The sequence below is a fragment of the Tamandua tetradactyla genome, chromosome 9 (assembly GCF_023851605.1).
Source record: "Tamandua tetradactyla isolate mTamTet1 chromosome 9, mTamTet1.pri, whole genome shotgun sequence".
NCBI classification, from domain to species: domain Eukaryota; kingdom Metazoa; phylum Chordata; class Mammalia; order Pilosa; family Myrmecophagidae; genus Tamandua; species Tamandua tetradactyla.
In genome coordinates this window covers 40416010-40437820 of record NC_135335.1, presented here as the reverse complement: position 1 = coordinate 40437820, position 21811 = coordinate 40416010, and the positions used below count along the sequence as shown (strand labels likewise).

The 21811-nt window shown below is 40.1% G+C and overlaps 1 long non-coding RNA gene across 2 annotated transcripts; it reads right to left on the bottom strand.

The window, feature by feature from the left end:
• Nucleotides 1–2237: 2237 nt before the first annotated feature.
• LOC143647046 (uncharacterized) lies at nt 2238–20720 on the bottom strand. Of its 2 annotated transcripts, none has more exons than XR_013157803.1 (3): nt 20249–20720; nt 18710–19507; nt 2238–2461 (listed from the first exon to the last, which is right to left on the bottom strand). It is a non-coding gene; the product is annotated as an uncharacterized LOC143647046 (long non-coding RNA). The 2 variants fall into 2 exon arrangements; XR_013157802.1 differs by lacking the exon at nt 2238–2461 and adding an exon at nt 17203–17758.
• Nucleotides 20721–21811: the final 1091 nt, after the last annotated feature.

The window sequence follows — 21811 nt, the reverse complement described above, 5'->3', positions numbered from 1 at the left end:
AGAGGGGAAATGGGGACGTTTCTTCCTTAATGCCTCCTTTTGCTCAGTGACTGACAGGGTGAGGCGATCTGCTGGCCAGTGGCCAGCATGGAGGGGGATGTGAGGTTTTGAGGTGACACCAACAGATATAAAATGATATGAAAAAGCTCTCTGTGAGTAGAAAATCAGCGTCGAGAGCCCATAGATCTCCTCCTGCTTTGATTTTCATATAACAAACTCCAATCCATAGGATGATTGAGTTAGGTCCTGTCATGTCAACCCTTCATCTGTTCCTCAGAATAACTTCGGGGAAGGCAAAGCAGGGAAAATGACACAAGCACAAAGAGGCAGATGATTTGCAGGAGACCACACAGGGCTAAGAGATAGGACAGGGCTCTTTCCTGGGCCTGCCAAGTTGGGCTGAAATTGTTCATCTGCATCCCATGCACGAGATCACCACACAGGCTCACAGCCCCCCTCCTCGGGGTCAGCACCCCAGCTCAGGCCATTGAGCGCCCCTTCCTGCCCATCCTCTCCCCACGTATCTTTCCCATCACCATCGATGGAAATGTGGATGGTACATTTCTCCTCTGAACTCCATCTTTCCCTCAACTGGTTATCAGCCAATGAATTGGGAGATTAGGATTCTAGTTAAGAGATCTGGTTTTAGAGTCCAAGACTTGAGTTCAAGTTCTGGATTGACTTATGACCTTGGGCAAGTTACTTAACTTCTTTGACCTCCATTTCTTCATCTGTGAAACAGTAGTAGCAGGAGTAGAATAGTAGCAGCACTTTCTTCAGAGGATTTTTATGAGGATGAAATAAAATTATGCATCTAAAGTCCTTCATACACCATCTGATCCACAGAAAGTGTTCCATAAACAATGCTATTACTAACATAGTAGAAAAAATCAGTTAGCACTTAGATTTTTACTTGAGGCTTAATACATTAGTTCTGGGAACTCGCAGAAAAATATTAAAATCCATATTTTTAAATTACATATGAGGAGAGCTGGATTCACTGTTGACATCCAATTTATAAATCAATCAGTTTGTAGTAGTCAGTGGTTCAGAATTACCTTATTTAAAATACAAGATGCCATTTTAGTCTTTATCCTCTATCTTTCCTACTGGCTTCATTCCTGCCCCAGCCCTTTTCCCTCTATCACACTCACATTCAGCTTCATTCAGTGTACTTAGATTATTGTGCTACAATCAGGTAGAATTGTGGTATCCATTTCTGAATGTTTACAATCAGCCCTGTTGCACAGTCTGTATTCCTTCAGCACCATCTGCCCAAGTTCTACCCTGTTTCTTTCTCCTGATTACCTGTGTTCTTAACTTCAGTTCCCCAAGTCCACTCATAACTGTTATCATTACTGTTATCTCTCATCAAGAGACTGAGAAAGGCTTCCTGACCAGAAGGGTGAAGGCAGAAATGAGACAAATCAATGTTTCAGTGGCTGAGAGATTTTGAACAGAGTCGAGAAGTTATCCTGGAGGTTATTCTTATGCATTATATAGCTTTCCCTTTTTAGTTTATGGTGTATTGGAGTGGCTAGAGGGAAGGAGCTGAAACTGTTGAGCTGTGTTCCAGTAGCCTAGATTCTTGAAGACGACGGTATAATGATATAACACTTATAATGTGACTGACTGTGTGATTGTGAAAACTTTGTGTCCGATGCTCCTTATATCCAGGGTAAGGACAGATGAGTACAAAAGATGGATAAAAATAAATAAAAAATGGGGTGGAAGGGTAAAATAAATTGGGTAGATGGAAACACTCGTGGTCAGTGAGAGGGAGTGGTAAGATATATGGAATGTCTGAGTTTTTTCTTTTTTCTTTTTATTTCTTTTTCTGGAATGATGCAAATATTCTAAAAAATGATCATGGTGATGAATACACAACTGTGTGATGATATTGTGAGTCATTGATTGTCCACCATGTATAGAATATATGTGTGTGATTTCTCAATTAAAAGAAAAAAAAAGTAAAAAATAAAAAACTCAAGATGTTTTAGTTCTTCTACAGTCCTGCTAAATCAGACTCTCAGAAGGGAGGGCCTGGATATCTAAAGAAAAGACACACATGAATACGCACACATGGCATCCACACATTGCAAACACAGGTATGCACACATGCATTTGCACACGTGCAACAGTGGGTTCACAGGAAGTGTATTCCTCAGCTGGTGGAGAGGACATTTGCTTCAGTTTCCTGGGCTGCCTAAAACAAATACCATGAAATGATTCGGCTTGAACAATGGGAATTTATTAGCATGAGCTTGAGGCCAGGAAAATGTTCAAAGCAAGGCATCATCAAGGGAATGTTTTCTTCCTGAAGACTGGCTGCCAGCAATCTGTGGCTCCTTTGTCTTATGACAAGGCACATGGTGGCACCTGTTGGTCTCTCCCTTCTTTTCCAAGTTTCACTGCTTTCAGTTTCTTGCTTCCATGGTTTTTTTCTTTGTCTGAATTCATTCTGTTAATAAAGAACTCCAGTAATATGATTAAGAACCATCCTAATTGAGGTGGGTCACATCCTAACTGAAGAAACCTCATCAAAAGGACCTAGTTACAATGGGTTTATGCCCACAGGAATGAATTAGATTTAAGAACATGTTTTTCTGGGGTACATATGGCTTCAAACCATGAAAACATTCCAACAACAAAATAAACATGCTAAGGCGTTCATAAAGCCACAAGTAAGAAATACTATCATGTATTTTAAAAACAAGAAACCCAAGAAAGTCTCCTTCTGTCCCACCCATTCTTTTGCCTCCCCGTGGCCCTCTTAGAGTTCTGGAAGTCTCAGTTCCTTCCCCAAAACATGCTGGGGTATTGTGGACTCTGTGAAATGGCCTCTGGCCCATTGGTAGAGCCACTTCTTTCAGCCACTCCATCATTCCAACGTACAGGTATCGGCCGGACAATGAAGCTTCTCTATGAGACGTGCAGGCTCTTGGGTCCAACCTGGGGGAGCCAGGCAATTACTTTTTCTGCTTTGTATCTCCTCACATCCCTCTGGGGTTTTTTCAGGTTTTCTATCATACTAGCCCCGCCCTGGGGTTTGGTTTGAGAGAGGAGCACTGGAAACCTAAAAGTATCTAAATCCTGATCACCTCCCCTGTCCCTCTTGGTGCTTCCTTTCTGCCTAGCAAATCAAACTCTTCTCTCCCTTAGGAGAGTTTGTAGAGGAATGAAAGAAGACCTCTACCTCACACCAGATATAAAATCGGCTTAAAATGGATGAAAGACCTTAATATAAGAGCTACAACTATCAAACTTCTAAAAGAAAACATAAAGAAGCATTTTCAGGACCCTGTGTTAGGCGATGGTATCTTACACTTTGATGCCCAAAACACACACAACATAAGTAAAAACAGATAAATGGACCACATCAAAATTAAAAACTTTCGTTCTTCAAAGGCCTTTATCATGAAAGTAGAACAATAACCTATCCAATGGGAGAAATATTTGGAAAGAATGTATCAGATAAAGGATTAATATCCAGAAAATATAAAGAAATCCTTCAACTTAACAAAAAGACAAACAACCCAAATTTAAAAATGAGCAAAAGACTTGAACAGATATCTCTCCAAAGAAGATATACAAATGGCCAGAAGGCACATGAAAAGATGTTCAGCATCATTAACCATCAGGGAAATGCAAATCAAAACCTCAATGAGATACCATTTCACACCCATTAGAATGGCTGCTACTAAAAAAAAACGGAAATTAACAAGTAATGGAGAGGATACGGAGAAACAGGAACATTCATCCATTGCTAGTGGCAGTGTAAAGTGGTGCAATCACTGTGGAAGACAGTTTCACAGTTTCTCAGAAAAGTAAGAACTACCATATGACTCAGCAATCCCCCTACTAAGTATATTCTGAAAAGAACGGAAAGCAGGAACTCAAACAGATATTTGCACGCTTTTCAGTTCATAGTGGCATTATTCACAATTTGCCAAGAGATGGAAGCAAGCCAAAAGTCCATCAACTGATGAGTGGATAAATAAAACTGGTATACCTATGATGGACTATTATTCAGTCATAAAGAGGAATAAGTCCTGACCATGGAACAACATGTATGAACCATGAAAACATGAGCTTGATTAAGCCAACCACAAAAGGACAAATATTGGACGATCTCACTGATTTGAAACAATTAGAATAAACAAACACATAAGGGTCAGAATCTAGAATATATGTTACCAAGGGATGGAAGTGGGGGACGGGGAGGGTTAGGGAATGGGAAATTCAGGCTTAAAATGTACAGAGTTCCTATTTGGGATGACAGAAATGTTTGGGTAATGGATGGTGGTGATGGTAGCACAACATGGTGACTGCGATTAACAGCACTGAAATATATATCTGAATATGATTAAAAGGGAAAATGTTAGATCGTATACATGATAAGAGAACAAATCTTTTTTTTTAAATCCATGAAACTACACCTCACAAACAGTGAACCCTAAGTTAAACCATAGGCTTTAATTAGAAGTACAATTATAAAAATGTGCCATCATCGACCGTAACAAATGTCCACACCAGTGCGGGGGTTGATGAGGGGTTGCTGTATGGGGAGCCGGTGTCTGATGCCTGGTTGTTCTATGAATCCACAACTTCTCTAATAATAATGATTTTTAAAGGCAAGGCAAAATAAAGCCTTTGCGACAGTCAAAAGCTGAGCCACCTCATCTCCAGCAGACACCTACAAGGCTGCAAAATGCCAAAAGGAGTTCTTATGCTGAAGGGAAAGAATATGGGATCGAACCAGAGCTACAGAAAGTAGTAAACAGCACTAGAAAGGGTAAATATTTGGGTATCAAATAGTTTTTGAAATAATATTTTTCCTAGAAGAGAATATTAACTACTTAAAGTAAAAATAATGACGTGCTACTATGGGGCTTAAGGCATTTAGAAAGGAAAACATAAGAATAAAAAGAGAAAAGGCAGGAAGGGCATAAATAAAATGATATTGTGGTAATATTCTACATTACTGTTTGAAAATAGTAGCTACTAATTTTAAAATATATGCTATCATCTCTAGAACAGCCATTTAAAAAAAACATAGAGGCATAGCTAAAATGTCCATGTAAGAGATAAAATGAAATACAAAACACATGCACACACATGTTAACCAAAAGAAGGCAGAAAAGAGAAACAGAAGAACACAGAACAAATGAGATTAAAAATAAAACAAGCACCAAAATGGGAGACTCAAACTCAACCATATCATAATTGTCTTTTGTGAAAATGGATTAAACCTCCTTTAAAAAGTCAAAAGAGTTAGTCTGGACATAAAAGCAAGTCCCATCTACATGTTGCTTTCAAGAAACACACTTTAAATATAAAGACATTTGAAAATAAAATATTGGAAAAATATAAACTCTACAGACATTAAACATAAGAAAATGTATGTGGCTACATTAATATTATTTAAATATAAGGAACATTTTATGATAAAGGATCGATTCATCAAGAAGACATAACAATCCTAAATAAATGGGCATCTAACAACTGATTTCATATGGTCACAATTACCCTGATACCAAAACCTGACAAGGATCTTAGAAAGAAAAGAAATTTATGGAGCAATATCTCTCAGCAACAGACACACAAAAAAATCCTTAACAAACTATGAGCCAGTTAAATTCAGCGATTTGTTAACAACATAATAAATTACGCTTAATTGGGGTTTAGCCCTGAAATGCAAAGTCGGTCTGTATTTGAAAATCAATCAATATAACTGCATTAGTTATCTATTGCTGAGTAACAAATTACCCCCAAAACTTAGTAGCTTGAAACAATAAGCATTTATTAGCCCACTCAGTTCTACAGATCAGGAACTAGAAGAAGCTTAGCTGGGTGGTTCTGGCTCAGCATCCACAGAAGCTAGAGACTGGGGAAAGTTTACCCAAAAAGGTTGAACTTGCGTGTAAGGGAACAAATAGAGTGACAGTAGCTAATTAGTGGAGTTATAAAAAACATTGCCATATTGAAGGTAAATATGAGTGAAAGGGGATGTATAACGCCAAGTATCCACCAATTAACTCTACAAGTATAAATATGTTCTTGCATGAACTCCTCAAAGGTCTGATCTTGTACAAAGAGTCAATAATAGAGGGTATAGAGGAAAACTACCATTGCATGCTATGGCCTATAGTTAACAGGAAGATAGCAACAGTACCACAGCAATACCAGGGGTAAATAATTGGGGATGTGGGGGAGGATGAGAGGGTAGGGGGGTTTGGATTTGATATTTGGTAAGGCTGTGTTATCAGTTCTTTGTCTCTTTGGACCAATGAAAACTGTCTAAATTGATAGCACTGCTGATTGTTCAACCAAGTGAGGACACTGTAAGACACAGTTTGTTTATTTTGGATATTATCCATGAGGCCCAATGGATAGAGGGGGCTGAAGAGTACAATGACTGAGGAGCTAAAAGGCAAACGGTGATATGTGTGTGTGTATACATATACATATATGAGGGAATACTGTGCAGCTACACAAAGAAGGCACGCAACAAACTGAATAAACCTTGAGGACAATGTGTTGTGCCAATAAGCCAAAAACAACTATGCTATAGTCTCATACAGAAAATATTTTTTAAAAATTGGAACCTAGCTCTTATAGCAGCCATCCTTGGTCCAGAGTGGTGAGTATACTTCTGGATTCTGAGACACAGAGCTATATGTGTATAAGCTGGTATTTCCCTGGAACTTTGAGTAGCTCTGTGACACCCAAGACTCAGAGCTAGAGCTCTGCAACTCTGAAAGTCGGCATTGCTACTTACAATAACAGCTAAAGTAACCAAAAAAGAGATCGGGCTTCAATGAGAGATAAAAACAAAGCTGATCTGGTTAGGACTAAGGTAAATCAGAACACAGGGCAAAGACGATAGCGTATGCATTCTAGAGCTTTACCTGCTGTAGGAGACCAAAGGCAGAGAGGCTTATTGTGTCAAGAACCTATATTTTCTGTAATACTCAAACTAAATCAACCTGCCCAAATAGCTCATTTAAACAATCCAAACGCCTGGAGCCCAGAACAGCCACAAGGTTTTGTAATTCTATACGGCCTAATGTAATACAGGGGGATATCAAAAATTAATTTTTGATTTGTGGGGTGGTAATTAAAAAGTATTGGTCGACCCCCTTGAGGGGCTGGAAAAAAATATGGAACTATTAAACTTTCCCATCTGGGAAACCCCTAGTACTCTCTCAAACATTACAGACTCCCAAGAAAATAGGCCAAGCCCTTGATTTTAAAGCTTTCCCTTATGTGTTTTATTTCTTAGAGAAGCTAAGACTACCTATAATTATGCCTAAGAGCTGCTTCCAGGGAACCTCTTTAGTTGCTCATATGTGGCCTTTCTCTCTCTCTTAAGCCCAACTCAGCAAGGAAAATCCTTACCCTCTTCCCCTATGGCAGACATGACATTCAGTTGTGAAAGTCTCCCTGACAACAAGGGACATGATTCCCAGGATGAACCTGGCCCTGGCATCATTGAATCTATAATGCCTTCTGGGCCAAAAGGGAGAAAAGAAAGGTAACAAAACAACATATCGGCTGCTAGTCTCTCGTCAAATAGAGTCGAGAGGCTATTATGGAGGCTACTCTTATGCAAGCTTCAGCTAAATATTGCTAATTGCCAGTTTGCCAAACCCCAACCAACATCATCCTTGCTGACCCTAAAGAACACCTAGGGCTCTATCTGAGGCTCTACAGAGTTTCATGCACTAAGCTTACTTTCCTGAAACCCATTATCTCCGGAGGATTCCTAGGCTAGATAAGCCCTAAAACCCAGAGGGGCCAGCCTCTCCAAGGATATCAGCTAATTCCATCCCCCTATCCTGTATTATCAACACCCTTTTTCAACATGAAAAAGTTAGAAAGGGCATAACCTAAAGATCCTTATAGAGTGGGAGAAGGATCAAAGGAGAATGAGTAGTTATAACAGGGAAGATAGGATTTAACAAATGAGTATGACTGCTGAATGACTATATTGATATTTCTTTTAGCCTTCAATGCTTTGGAGTGGCTAGAAGGAAGAACCTGAAACTGTGGAATGGTAACCCATACCAACCTATGAAATCTGTTCTGTCACTGCTTGTTGGGGTGTACTTTGAAAATTATTGCTTTTTCTTTCTTTTTCTTTGTATATATGTTATATTTCACAATAAAAATGTTAAAAGAAAGAAAGGAAAAAAAAAACACAACGAGATACCACTCCATACCCACCAGGAGGGCTATAATATAAAAGACAGATAATAACAAGTGCTGACAAAGACATGGAGAAAAAAAATTGGAACCCTCATACACTACTAGTGGGGCTGTAAAATAATGCAGCCACTTTGGAAAACCTGGCAGTTCCTCAATAGTAAGCCTATAGAGTTGCTAAATAGCTTGGCAATTCCACTCTTAGGTATATACCCAAGAAAAATTAAAATATGTTACTTAAAAACTGGTATATAAATTTTCATAGCAGCAATATTTATAATAGCCCAAAAGTGGAAGCAACCCATCAACCGACAAAAGCATAAATAAGATGTGGGATAACCATATAACAAGTATCATTCAACCATAAAAAGGAATGAAATATACATGCCATAACATGGATGAACCTTGACAACACTATCCTAAGTAAAGGAAGCCAAGTCACTAAAAACCCCACATTGAATAATTGCTTAAAATAAAATGGCCACCGACATTGGGCATCACTGGGGGGGATCCTTTTTGGAGAAAGGATTTTCCAGAAAACAAAAACAATTGACTTATAGCTGCAATCTGAGAAAATGAAACAACGGCATGCATCCTACAAAAGTGCAGATAAGAAACACCTGATAATAAATCAGTTTTGGTCCAACAGAAAGAACTCATCAGAATGGAGACGCAAACCATACTCATCAGTGTGTATTTACTCCCCACTCTACCAAATATCCCTACATAAAGTGGGAACTTAGCCAGTCAGAACATTGACTCACTTGGCTTCCAGGTTTTCCTTATATAAGCTTCCCACTATATTAGCTCCTTACCACTCTTAGTTTTTTGCCGCCTGATTCATGAATCATTTGTTGCCCAAATACATTTTAACAAAATTTTTAAATGGCTTGGCTTATCTTTGACATTCCATTTATATGAAATATGCAGAATAGGCACTTGCATAGAGACAGGAAGTCGACTGGTGGTTGGCTAGGCTGGTGGTCAGGAGGGTAGGGAGTGGTTGCTAATGGATACAGGCTTCCTTTTTGATGACAAAAAAGTTCTAATCAGATTGGTTCACAGCTCTGTGAATACAACAAAAACCCTTCAATTGTACACTGTAAACGGGTTAATTTTATGGCATATGAATTATAGTTCAACGAAGCTGTTTTATAGAACCATTAAAAATTTGTAGAGCTAATCATTAAATTGGGCAAGGCTTCAGGACACAAGGACAATATACAAAAATCAATTGAATTTCAATATATCAGCAACCAAACAATTGGAAAATAAAAATTTAAAAGACAATACTTATCAAAAATTTAGGATTGCCATAGCTCAGACAACCCCAAAGAGAGGTATGGAAAGATCAAAGGTGATGGTGGAATTATACATAGAAGATAGGACTTAACAAATGAATATGAATGCTGAATCATTAAATTGATATCTCTTTTAGTCTCCAGTATTTTAGAGCAGCTAGAAGTAAAAACCTAAAATTGTGAAATTGTAACCCATGTCAAAGTCTGAAATATGTTCTACAACTAATTGTGGTGTTGTGCTTTGAAATTTATAGGTTTTTTGTATATATGTTATTCACAAAAAAAGAAGGAAAAAAGTTGATTTTGATGATAAAAAAAGTATTTAAGTCCTCTAGCCTCCCTTATTCTGGAGCAGCTAGAAGGAAAAATATGAGCGGATGGTATGGTAGCCCATGACAATCTCTGGGATCTGTCCTGTAACCACTTGTTGAGGAGTGCTTTGAAAACTATTACTTTTTTATTTCTTTGCTTTGTATATATGGTATACTATACAATAAAAAAGTTAAAAAATTAAAAATGAAATAAAATTTTAAAAGACAATACCATTTATGATAGCATCAAAATAATAGCCTAAAGCTAATACCCAGGAATAAATCTAGTAAAAAAAAAAGTGTATAAGATCTGTACACTGAAAGGATAAAACATTGCTTTGCAAAATTAAAATGTTCCTAAATAAATGGAGAATATACTGTGTTCATAAATCAGAAGACTCAATATTGCTTACAAAGTCCACCCTATCTAAATTAACCTATAGACTTAACACAATCTGTATAAAATATAAGCAGGCTCTTCTTGCTTATATGACAACTTAATGACAAAATTTCTATGCACAAACAAGTAACCGAAAATAGCCAAAACAACTCTGAAAAAGAAGAACAAAGCTGGAGGACTTTTTATACCTCCTTGAAGATTCACTATAAAACTACAGGACTCGAGACAACGTGGATGTCGGTGTAAGGAAAGGCATATAAATCAATGGAAGAGAATAGGAAGTCCAGAAATAAACCCTCCACATAACTGGTTGTTTTTGACCAAGGTGCTGAGTAAATTCAATGGGAAAAATAAAAGTGTTTCAAACAGACAACTAGATATTTATATAGAAAAAATGAACTTAAACCTGTTCTTATGGCTAACACAAACTTTAAATAGAAGAAAATGTAATAAAATGTTAATGGTAAAATCTAGATGGGAGATTTGTTTCTTTCAAATTTATTGTATGTTTGAGGAATAAATTTTTTTAAAAAATACATAGGATCCAGGTGGGCCACGATGGCACAGTGGCAGAATTCTCACCTGTTGTGCCAAAGACCCAGGTTTGATTCCCGGTACCTGCCCATGCAAAAAGAAAAATAGGATCCATTTAAGGTTAACACCATTACTTTGAAAGCCCAGAATACAGGAAAATATCTTCACAACCATGAGGCAGCAAAGATTTCTTGGACAAAGACCCAAAGAGCACTAAAGAAAACAATAAATGTGAAATTGAGCTCCATCAAAATTAAATTTGCTAATTTTTAAAAGATACCATTAAGAAAATGAATAGACAAGCCACAGACTGGAAATAAATTATTCACAGAATATATAGCTGGACAAAAGACTTGTAGCTATAATACATTAAAAAAACAAAATCTGCAATTAAAAGATGAAAAATTCTATTTAAAAAATGAATGTACAACTTGGACTAGTGCTTCACCAGCAAAGAAATGGACAATAAGCACATTCATGATATTCAATCCCATTCATTATCAAGAAATCAAAAAATAAAGCCACAATGAGATACTACTTCACACTCATTGGAATGTTAAAATAAAAAATATAGATAACAACTAAATATTACAAGGGTGTGAAACAACTGGAATTCTCAGATTGTTCATGGGAGAGTTAATAATGCAACCTGTTAGAGAGATGTTTGGTAGTTTCTAAATAAGTTAAATATATACCTAACCTATGACTTAACAATTCCACTAGGTATTTCCCCAAGAAAAATGAAAACACATGTCCACAAAAAGATTCATACAAGAATGTCCATATTCTTAAAAGTCAAAAACTAGAGGCAACCCAAATGCCCATCAATAAACAAATTGTGGCACAATCATACAATGGAAAATTAATCAGCAGTAAGAGAATTAATATAGATATATGCGACAACACAGATGAATATCAAAAATACATTATGTCAAGTCTACACAGCAGACACTAAAGAGACCATATGCATAATTCCATTTATGTGAAACTCAGGGGCAAACAAAATTAATGCTTGGTGATAGAAATCAGACAACGGTTGCTGGGAGAAAGGAAAGGATTCATTGGAAGGGGGTTTGAGGAACTTTCTGGGGTGATGAAGACATTGCATATTTTGTTCTGGGTTGCGGTCACACAGTTGTATATTGTCAAAACACACTGACCTTGTCCCCACAGACACCCTGCTCAGGAGCTACCTCCCCACTTACAGGAAACACCCAGCAGCAGGCAACCTGTCTGGAGCCAAACGACCCCCACATCTACGGAGAAGGGTGAAGCCCGCCGGCCCACCCAAATGTACTACCTGCCACCAGGCCCCACCCTGGAGAGAAGGGAGAGGAAGAGAAGGCTCCGAGCAAGAAGGGGTGGGGGGAGTTAGCAAAGCTAATCGATGGAAGCAACTGGCCCAAAAGGGGGAAGAGAAATGAAACAAAATAAAGTTTCAGTAGCTGAGAGATTTCAAATAGAGTCAAGAGGTCATTCTGGAGGTTATTCTTATGTATTATATGGATATCCCTTTGCAGTTTCTGGTGTCCTGGAGTGGCTGGAGGGAAATGCCCAAAACCGTTGAACTGTAATCAACTGTAAAAATATATAGCTTTTATGATGTGACCGTACAATTATGAAAACCAGGTAAATGACACTGTCTTTATCCAGTGTTTGGGCAGATGAGTAACAAACTAAAGATAAAAAATAAATAAATAATGGGGGGTGATAGGAGGTATAGGGTGTTTTGGGTGCTCTTTTTTACTTTTATTTTTATTGTTTATGGGATAATGAAAATGCTCAAAAATGAGCTGTGATGATGAATGCACAGCTATAGATGATACTGTAAATCACGGATTGTATACTTTGGGTGATTATATGGTATGTGAACATATCTTAACAAAATTGCATTAAAAAAAAAAGCAATATATGTCCACACTGCTGATTGCCTCGCGCCTTCCTCACCTCTGTCCTGCATGTCCTCTTACACATGTTCTCAATAAATTTTCTATCTGCTTAAAAAGCAAAACTCACTGAAATTAATACTTTACTTCTGCATAGTCTACTGTTTGTGAATTATACCTCCACTTAACAAATGCAATTTGGAGTGAGTGAGCCAAAAATGGTAAAAGAGGTCAGAATAGTGGGTACCATTAAAGGGAGGCTACTTATTGACTGGCAGGAGCGTTAACAAGAGAGCCTGCTGAAGAGTTATCCTGATGTAGATGGTGTTACACTGGTGTATAAATATGTTAACACTTCACTGGGCTATACGCTTAAGATCTGCGCCCTTTCCTGTATGTAAGTTTTATCACAACATGAAAAAAGGGAGTGGAGCCTGGTCCCACACCTCCAACCCCAACCGATTCTCAGGCCGTCCTGTGAGGTGAGGTGCCAGAACTGGCTGAGCAGGGCTCACAGCAAGGACGGAGATAGTTCCTCCCTATTGGTGTCTGAAGAGGGAAGGGAAGAGTTGGCACCACCGCTTTGAAACAAGAGCTAAACACACTGCACAGTTTGGTACTTTGATTTCCACATCTAAGAAAGAGAGCACTATATTTTGCTAAGTACAACAGCAAACAAGCTGCTCTCCAGAGAATCATTTGGAAATTGGCTGGTTGAACACAGAATGTCTTAAATGAATACGGAGTTAAAATGTACAGAATTTCTATTTGGAACAATAGAAATGTTTTGGTAATGGATGGTGGCAAAGGTAGCATAACATTGTAAACCTAATTAAGAGCACTGAGCTATATATCTGAATGTGGTTAAAAGGTTGCTTTAATGGTACTAGAATAAATTTTTTTAAATCCATGGAACTGTATAATACAGTGAACCCTAAGTTAAGCAATGAATTATAGTTAATAGTAAAATTATAGAAATGTTCTTTCATCAATTGTAACAATTGTGTCACACCAATGCAAGTTGTAAATAATAGGATGGAGTCTGGGAATACTGTATTTCTTATGGATGATTGTTCTGTTAACCCACAACTTCTCTAATAAAAATTTTAAGAAAAAATGTAATGTCTTAAATGACTGTCAGAGACCCAGGCTAGCTCACAAAGGCCAGAAGATATTTAAAATATTGCACAATTGCATTAGAAATGTCTGCAAAGTAATGTTCTCATTACGGCAGAACCCAAACCCACCAGAAGCAAGGTGATGCTGAAAAGGACTCAGTTTCCTATTTCTTGTGAATATTGCTACTTGATAAAAAACAAATGTACATATATAGTTAAAGGAGGACAAAGAAAGATCTTTTACAAACTTTCTGAGCCAGATGCCTGGGAACTTTCAGCAATTATGTGATTTCACTTCAAAACCACCACTTCCCTTTCCTTGATGAGTGTATGGCCTTGATGACACCTGATCACGATTACAACTGCTTTTAGGTTCAGAGCAAAGCAAAAGAGACTTTCCTGAGGCCATCAGGTGGGAGTTAGAAGGGTAAAGGGAAAGAGGAGAGGGATTTGCAGTAAGAACAATACTAGCCTGTCCCATTTCTTTTTCGCATGTGTTGCTGAGGTTACAAGCATCTTCAATTCCTGAGCTCAGGGTCCCCCACAGACTTCTGAGTACACAAGATTTAAGAATGAGGTAATGTCTACAAACACAAGGCTGCAAAGGGAAACAAAACCAATCTAACCCAAATGACCAGCTAGCATTGCTTACCAATTAGTAGTTGGAAATATTCCACTAACTCTTTACATGTTGACTAACTGTTCTGTACGTCATTCTTAATTTGGTCCCCAGATAGTTTGTTTGCAATGCAAAGATATCACCTGAGAGCTCTTCAGTGGACAGAATGAAGAGCCTTACCTAAACCCCATTTCTCTGCAAGGAGAGGGATGTAACCTATTATGAAGTATGATGACCACCTGTCAGGAGCAAGAGGCTGTAAAGGTTGGAGAAATAAGAGTGACATCATATAAGTGGTGAGCGCATTTGTCTTCTACCGATAGGGCCAAAGCCTCCCATCTCCTGGTCTGAGACAGTCGGGCTTCAGGGAGACTAAGTATCCTCGTGTCAGAGCACAGGCATCTCAGAGGTTCCAAAAGATCACCTGGATGCTCCATTTCATGCCAGTCTGTCTTACTATATATATCAAGGACTGACTCATGGGCAAAGTCACAAGGAAGACAGAAAAGATCTAGCGTGACAAATGTCAGAAGGTCTGGGGGGCGAGCAGACAATCTGCCACCCCCATTTGAGTATCTGAATGGTGTTTCCAGAGCCCGGAGTGAATGGCCTTGCCACACCCACAGTTTAAGCCAGCTTCTCCCAAGGCCTCAGTTACTCCCATGGCACACATTAGGAGGTAGTAGCTGTAGTATTTATTCTTCTAATATCAAGTTCCAGCATTGCTTGTACTAGTTCTATGATATTGTGCAAGTGACTAAAATCACTGAACCTCATTATTTTCATTTTTTAAATGGTGATAATAATAAGACCCTCTAGAATTGCTGGTAATGAATTAAATCAGATAGCTTTCCGATCACAAGTGGTGAACTTTAAGGAACCTCTCTGAAGTCTGGGATTGTCTACCTTTCATACTGTGGATGGACACCTAAGAAATTTGGCCATCACTTTCTGTGACTCCAAGACTATTGATATCACAGAACCATAGCATTTGAGCTCTACAAGAGACCTCCCAAAAAACCGAGCCTAACACTCGTTTATGGATGCCTTCTCATCCATGAGAAAAATAAGTTATTTGTTCATCAGATGTTAAAACTAAGGACAGAAAGTTGCCTTCTATTTCCATCCTTGTATTCCCTGTTCCTGCCCACCCCACTCTCCCCATAGCCTTCCCTCCACTAACACATGGCCTGGCCAAAGTTTATATCAATAAATATTCACTGCATTTTGTCAACTTGTCCAAGTTAACCAAGGAAAAGCTTGGACTCAAATTCCATTTTTTCTGACTTTTGGAAAGTAATTCTGACCTTGGAACAAAGTTACAGCTCTGCTCCAAAGTTGTAGGACCTCAGGATAGTCAACTTTTCATTGGTAAAGCATGGATAATAGTATCCATATCTCGGAGATATGGATACTATTAAATAAGATAATGAGTATCAAGCATAGGGCTCTCACTGTTTCAAAAGATCCAATATTAACAATGACCCAGAGGCAAGCCAAGTCAATCCAAAATCTGGATACCCAGTTGACAATACAAGAAATCTCAAGATAGTTGGAAACAGCTAAGTGAACTGAATTTCCAAGCGTGAAATTATAACCACCTTTAATAAACAGCATCCTGGCTTCCATCCCCATCTCCTCTTCCACGGCAGTCCTACCTGACATGTAGGCCAGGCTTGCCAAGGCCTCAGCCTTCTTCCCCAGTGAAGCGCTAGTCAAGGACTCAGGAGATCAGGAGTCAGAAATCGCCAATTTTTGGACAAGCCACTTAAACCCCAAAGCCTCAATTTCCTCATCTGTGAAATGAAGATAATAATGACTTCCACCCAGGGAATTTGTGGGAGATGGATAGAATAATGATTTGGGCAAGTGTATAGCACTTTAAAAACAGGGGTGGTTTTAATGTGCCAACCCTAAATCAAGCTTTGGTCTAAACTACACCATTGGCTGAAAGTCTTTTGGGGTTTCAGCAAATTAAAAATCTAACTTGGGGGCTGAAGAAAAAAGTCTCATTTTAAACAATACTGTGACTATTCCCTTTTTTTCTAATCTATTATAGGAGCCATCCGTAATCCAGCTGACATTTTCCCAAAGAAAGAAGGCTTGAGCTATTGCAGGTAAATTGGGATGAGAGTCTCTTGCCCCCTCCAATGGTGTTGCCAGGGGTAATGATAGCCCACCTGGCATTTTCTTTCATCTTTCAGGGAGCCAAGGTGCTTGGGAAAGTCAATCACTCAGAAAGGCATGGAAAAGACAATCCAATAAGCATTTGGAACAATATAAAATACTGATTCCTGAACACTACCAAATCTGAAAAATGAACCTCTCTTGTTTGCTTAAAAAGATGGATGACTTGTGCCTGTTTCTCTCATGTCAGAGGTGGCCCCAGAACAATGTCATTATATCAAGTAATTACTGTACTTTTCTCAGGCTCCACTTGTAGCACTCACGTGGCTGCTCAACTTACTGGCTGCAAATGTAACTCTCTGCTTCAGGTCTGGGTATGACAAGCCTGCCAAGTGCCATCGACACAATGTCTTTGGCTTCAGCTCAGGCCGTGTCATTTGATGCAGTCATTTGGACACTGGATGGACAGTCATACCTATTTTGATTACTTTCAAAAGTAAATTACCATTACCCAAAACAAACAAACAAGCAAAGAAAGAAAACAAACAAACAAAAATTCAGCAAAATGGTGCTGCAATTAACGGGATCCTCACATGGAAAAAGAATGAAATGTGACCCCGGGCACAAAGCATACAAAAAAAAAAAAAGGTAAATCATCAGTCATTGAGCATTTATATAATTTTCCAGTGATATGTGCAACAGGCATCTTCACCCTATCCCCAAGGCTCAAGAATTAAATGAAGGATGCAGTGGGGGTGAAAATTGGAGGAAGTGTGGTGTTTGTATGAGGGTGAGGGATGTATTGTTGGTGTTAGAGCTGGTGGTAGATTCACCAAGAGTCAGACCATAGCAAAACTGGGAAGGCATCTGTTTTCAGCAGCCCCCATCCCTGCCTTTCTGGCTTTTTATCCCCTTTCCTAAAGAACCATGTGGCAAATGTCCAACAGCCCTAAGCCTGTGTCCTCAGCTACAGACAGGGTTTATAATACACCGCCAGATGGGTTCAGGGATTGAACAAATAATAGACATGAAAAACACTTTCTAAGACTGTAAAATGGTATGATATTATCAACAATCATGGTTATCATTTGAGCACAAGAGAACTGGCCCTTGGAAGTAGAAGCATGGGCTCTGATGGGAGACCCAGGCTGCTAGAAGACATCTGTCCCAACCTCCAACAGCAAGAACTTCCCCTCTCTGGGCCTCAGATTTCTCACTTCCATACCAGCTGTGACCATCTGAGTCTCAGGATTTCTGCAGTGTGGGGAGGAGAAAGGAAAGGCAGAAGCAGGAAATAACTCCAGGGGGAAAGTTGAATTCACCCTGCCAACAGAAAGAGGGCATTTGAACAGCATAAATGGCTCTCTCTTTACCCATTCTGCTTCCCAGATTTCTTTTTCAGTCATGCTGCTGGTACATAAGTTGTTTTAAGAATCAACAACTAGTGCAACTGGCTTCCTGGGGGTACCTGGGGACTCCCTGGGTCCCAAACAGGTGACCACTATCACAGAGGCTAAAACAATGTATTGATGGCTGAGCCAACAAAGAGGCTGAGGGCAGTTGCCTTTGTGTGTGATTTGAGAGGCTCCTCAGCCCAAATCTTCTTCCTACAGGGCCTCCAAATTCTACCATTGGAAAGCTATTCCTTCTGCATATGCCTAGTCACCCTCTCTAAAATGCAAAGATCCCAGCCAAGGTATATTAAGCCCTAAGCCCAAGAATTCTTCTCTCACCTCTACAGGTGGAGCTCTCCAGCCTCCCTTGTGAATGCCTCTTTCTGTGTTCATTTACTACCTTTGCCCTCTCTGTCTCCCGGGGAGATCATATTCATGCCCATTGCTTCACCTGCCACCTAAACCTACATCTAAGGTCCCGATTCTTCTCCTTCTCCCCAGGCCCTTGTATCCACTGCTCCCTAAATACCTGAAAGATCCATTCCTCCCTCAAATCAACATGACTATAGGGCAAGTCTTTACCTGCCCCCTCCTGTGCTCCTCCTCCAGGGTCCTTTTTGTCAATGAAAAGGACCTGGAAATCTTGTTCTCACTCTCCCCTTGGTCTCCTCCCCATCCAACCAGGTAGTCATGTCAGTTCTACCTCCTAAGCCACTCCCAGGCCCACCCACTTCTCCCTGCTCCCTTGATTTGTCCCGGAATCATGTTCCATCTGGCACCACTGCAATATTCTCCTACATGGTCAACTCACCTTCGGCTGTGGTCCCCCTGGAAAACACTCTCCACATTGCAGTCAGAATGGCAATTTTGGTCAGATTATTCATGTGCTCACACCCCTTGTGGGCATAGACTCATGCCCACAAAAGTCCGTTGAGGGACAGGAGAAAAAATATAGAACAATTAAACTTAACCACTGGGGAAAACCCTAATACTGTCTCAAACATTAGGGACTCCCAAGTCAATAGGCCAAGCACTTGATCTTGATGCTTGCTTTTGTGAGGCTTCTTTCTGTAGCAGAGAATCTAAGCCTACATATAGTTATATAAACCTAAGGATTACTTCCAGAAGAAAACCTCTTTTGTTGCTCAGATGTGGCCTCTCTCTCTCTAAGCACAATTCTGCAAAATCATTACCTACATGGTAATTTCATAATAAAAAACTTTTTTTTTAAGTCATGCCAAGGTTATCTTCGTTGATGACCCCTGTGGGAGACTAAAGAATGATATCTAGGTCCTAATCCATGGAACCTGTAAGTGTGACCTTAAATGGTTCTGTGGGGGTGACTAAATGAAGGATACTGAGATGGGGAGGTTATCCTGGATGATCTGGTGGGCCCTAAATGCAATCCCATGTATCCTTCTAAGAGGAAGGCTACCAGAGATCTGACTCCAATGAAGAGGAGAAAGTGGTGTGCCGATAGAGGCAGGGATGGGAGTGGTGGAGCCATATGCCAAGGACAGCCAGCAGCTCTGGAAGATTCTCCCCTGCAGCTCCAACCTAATTTCAGCCCTGTGGGGTGGGCCTGGTTTCGGACTTCTGGCCTCCACAACTGTAAGAGAATACATTTCCGTTGTTTTAAACCACGAAGTCTGTGGTAATTGGTTACAGCACTCATAGGAAACGCATACAACTAGACCCAAATAGGTCTCTCCAAGTACTCTCGGAGTCCCTGTGTTTCACTGGACACTTCCCATGCTATGTATAACTGTTGGTTTACCTGTGCTGTCTCCCCAACACAATATGTTATAACTCTCCGAGAAGAGACTTCTAAAAATCTGGATCTTTAGGGTTTATAATGGAAATCCTAAAGGGAGTTAATAAATGTTGATTGATAAAAAGCAATGAGTAAATGTGGGTCTTTCCTATGAGAATTCAACATGGTACAGATTCTTTGTCACCATATTGAGGCCAAGCCCTCACCTTGCACCCCAAATGCCAACTATTTGCAGAATTGTGATTGAAAATTGTGCACTCTTGAACAACGGGTCTCACGCTCCTCATTTTCAGAGCCAACCTCTGCTGCCCAGCCATCAGCTCTAGTCCAGTGCATGTAAGAATCACCTGGAGAGTTTGTTAAACATCAGAATTCCCAGACCCTAACCCCAAAGATTCTGACTCAAAGCATCTACAATTCTGTAATTTTGAAAGCAACCCACCCAACCCCCAAGTCCCAGCCAGGTGATTCTAATTCAGATGAAGTAAGCACTGAGCTATCAGCAAAATCTGTCAAATTCCTATCCTACCCTCCTGGATCGTGTCCCTACCCAAGCTCCCTACCTCCTCTCCCCACCTGGGCAGTTGAGAATTAACCTTCACGTTTTGCCCCTGAAACTCCGAACAAGCCACTGCCCAATGCAGGGTCAAAAGTCAGTTAAGAGGTTCCTAAATTCAGGAATCTGGAGAGCTTCTATACCTGGAGCAGCATGACACTGACCAGGAGGCAACAAGGGGTTCAACAATCGTCTCCTGGGCAACCACTTACCTCCTTTCCCACAGAGCCCTGAGTCTGTCCAGCTCTCCACCCCGCCCCACAGCAGCCAGGAGTGACTCAGGGAAGACATGTCCAAAGATGGGCCCTGGCCAATCCAAGCCCAGCATGGTGATCCTATCTCCCTTCTGGCCAATGAGGTCCAAGGAGAGGATTCCTGGAAGCTTTCTGGAGAAGAGGCATCTTCCCTCTTAGGAGACAGCCTTGGAAAGGACACTGTTCTCAGCAGGGTACAGTCCCAGCTGCTATTGGCAGCCATCCTGTGACCTCTGGATGAAGCTGGCTCAGGATAACAGAGTAGAGAGATGGAAAGAGTCAGGGTCTCAAAGACGTTATACTGCTATAAGGGCCAACCCTAAAGTCCACCCTGTCCTTCAATGCCCTCTAATGCAGTTACAGGTAACCAAAAGCTTCCTGATGACCAATTCACTTCAGCCAAAAGAAGCCCTATCTCTGAGGCCTATGACATATGCATGTGATTGACATAAACAAATAAAGTAGAGTTGTGCTTGAGTTCTGAAGCAGCAGAGACAAGGCCCCCAGCCCTGGTTGAAAGTCCCTGCTCCTGGGATGTTTATTTTCTAAAGGGCCTGAAACAATCAAGTCATTAACATTGGTTTCCTGCTTCCAGCCTCCCAGTACCTTTGTATCACCTGGGCCCAGCTGAGTCTGTGTGTCAAGTGAAGGATGGAGCAGCAGTTTCTGCTTTTTTTTTTTTTTAACTTTTTGGTCAACCCGGACTTGAAAGTGAAGTGACCCAGGTGGAAAAGCCAACTTCTGGGCAAATATGGGAGAAGCAGGGCTTCTACTTTACTCCATGACTTTAGGAAAATGCAAAGGAGACATCAGCTCAAAGACTCATTAGAACTGTGACTGAGCAATACTTATTCAGGAGGTTCTTGTTGGGTGAGCTTGAGAGAGTCACTTCAGACAGAAACAATCCTTTTCTTCTGGAGCCTGGCAGAGGGTGAAGATTCAGACAAGGACAGTCTTAGGAGAAGGCAAACACTGCCTTTCCCTGGTTCTTCTGCAGCCAGTGAAAAGAACTACAGAACAGCATGGTAGCAAAAAGACTGGACTTCTGGAGCCAGACATTCATGAATTAGAATTACACCTCCACCAATGGCTTTCTCAACCCTCTGAGCTTCAGTTTCCTAGTCTATGAAATGTTAGCAACAGTGCCCACTTCCTAAGACTGATGTAAGTATTAAATGCAATGACTCAACCTCACTGAGTACAAGGAGGTGCTACATAATGGTGGTTCTTGTTGCTACATTTATCATTATTACCTACTCTTATTTCTGGACAGGGGATGTTTTAAAAGCACAGAGCAATATCAGGCATTCTCCAAACATTGTGATTGAA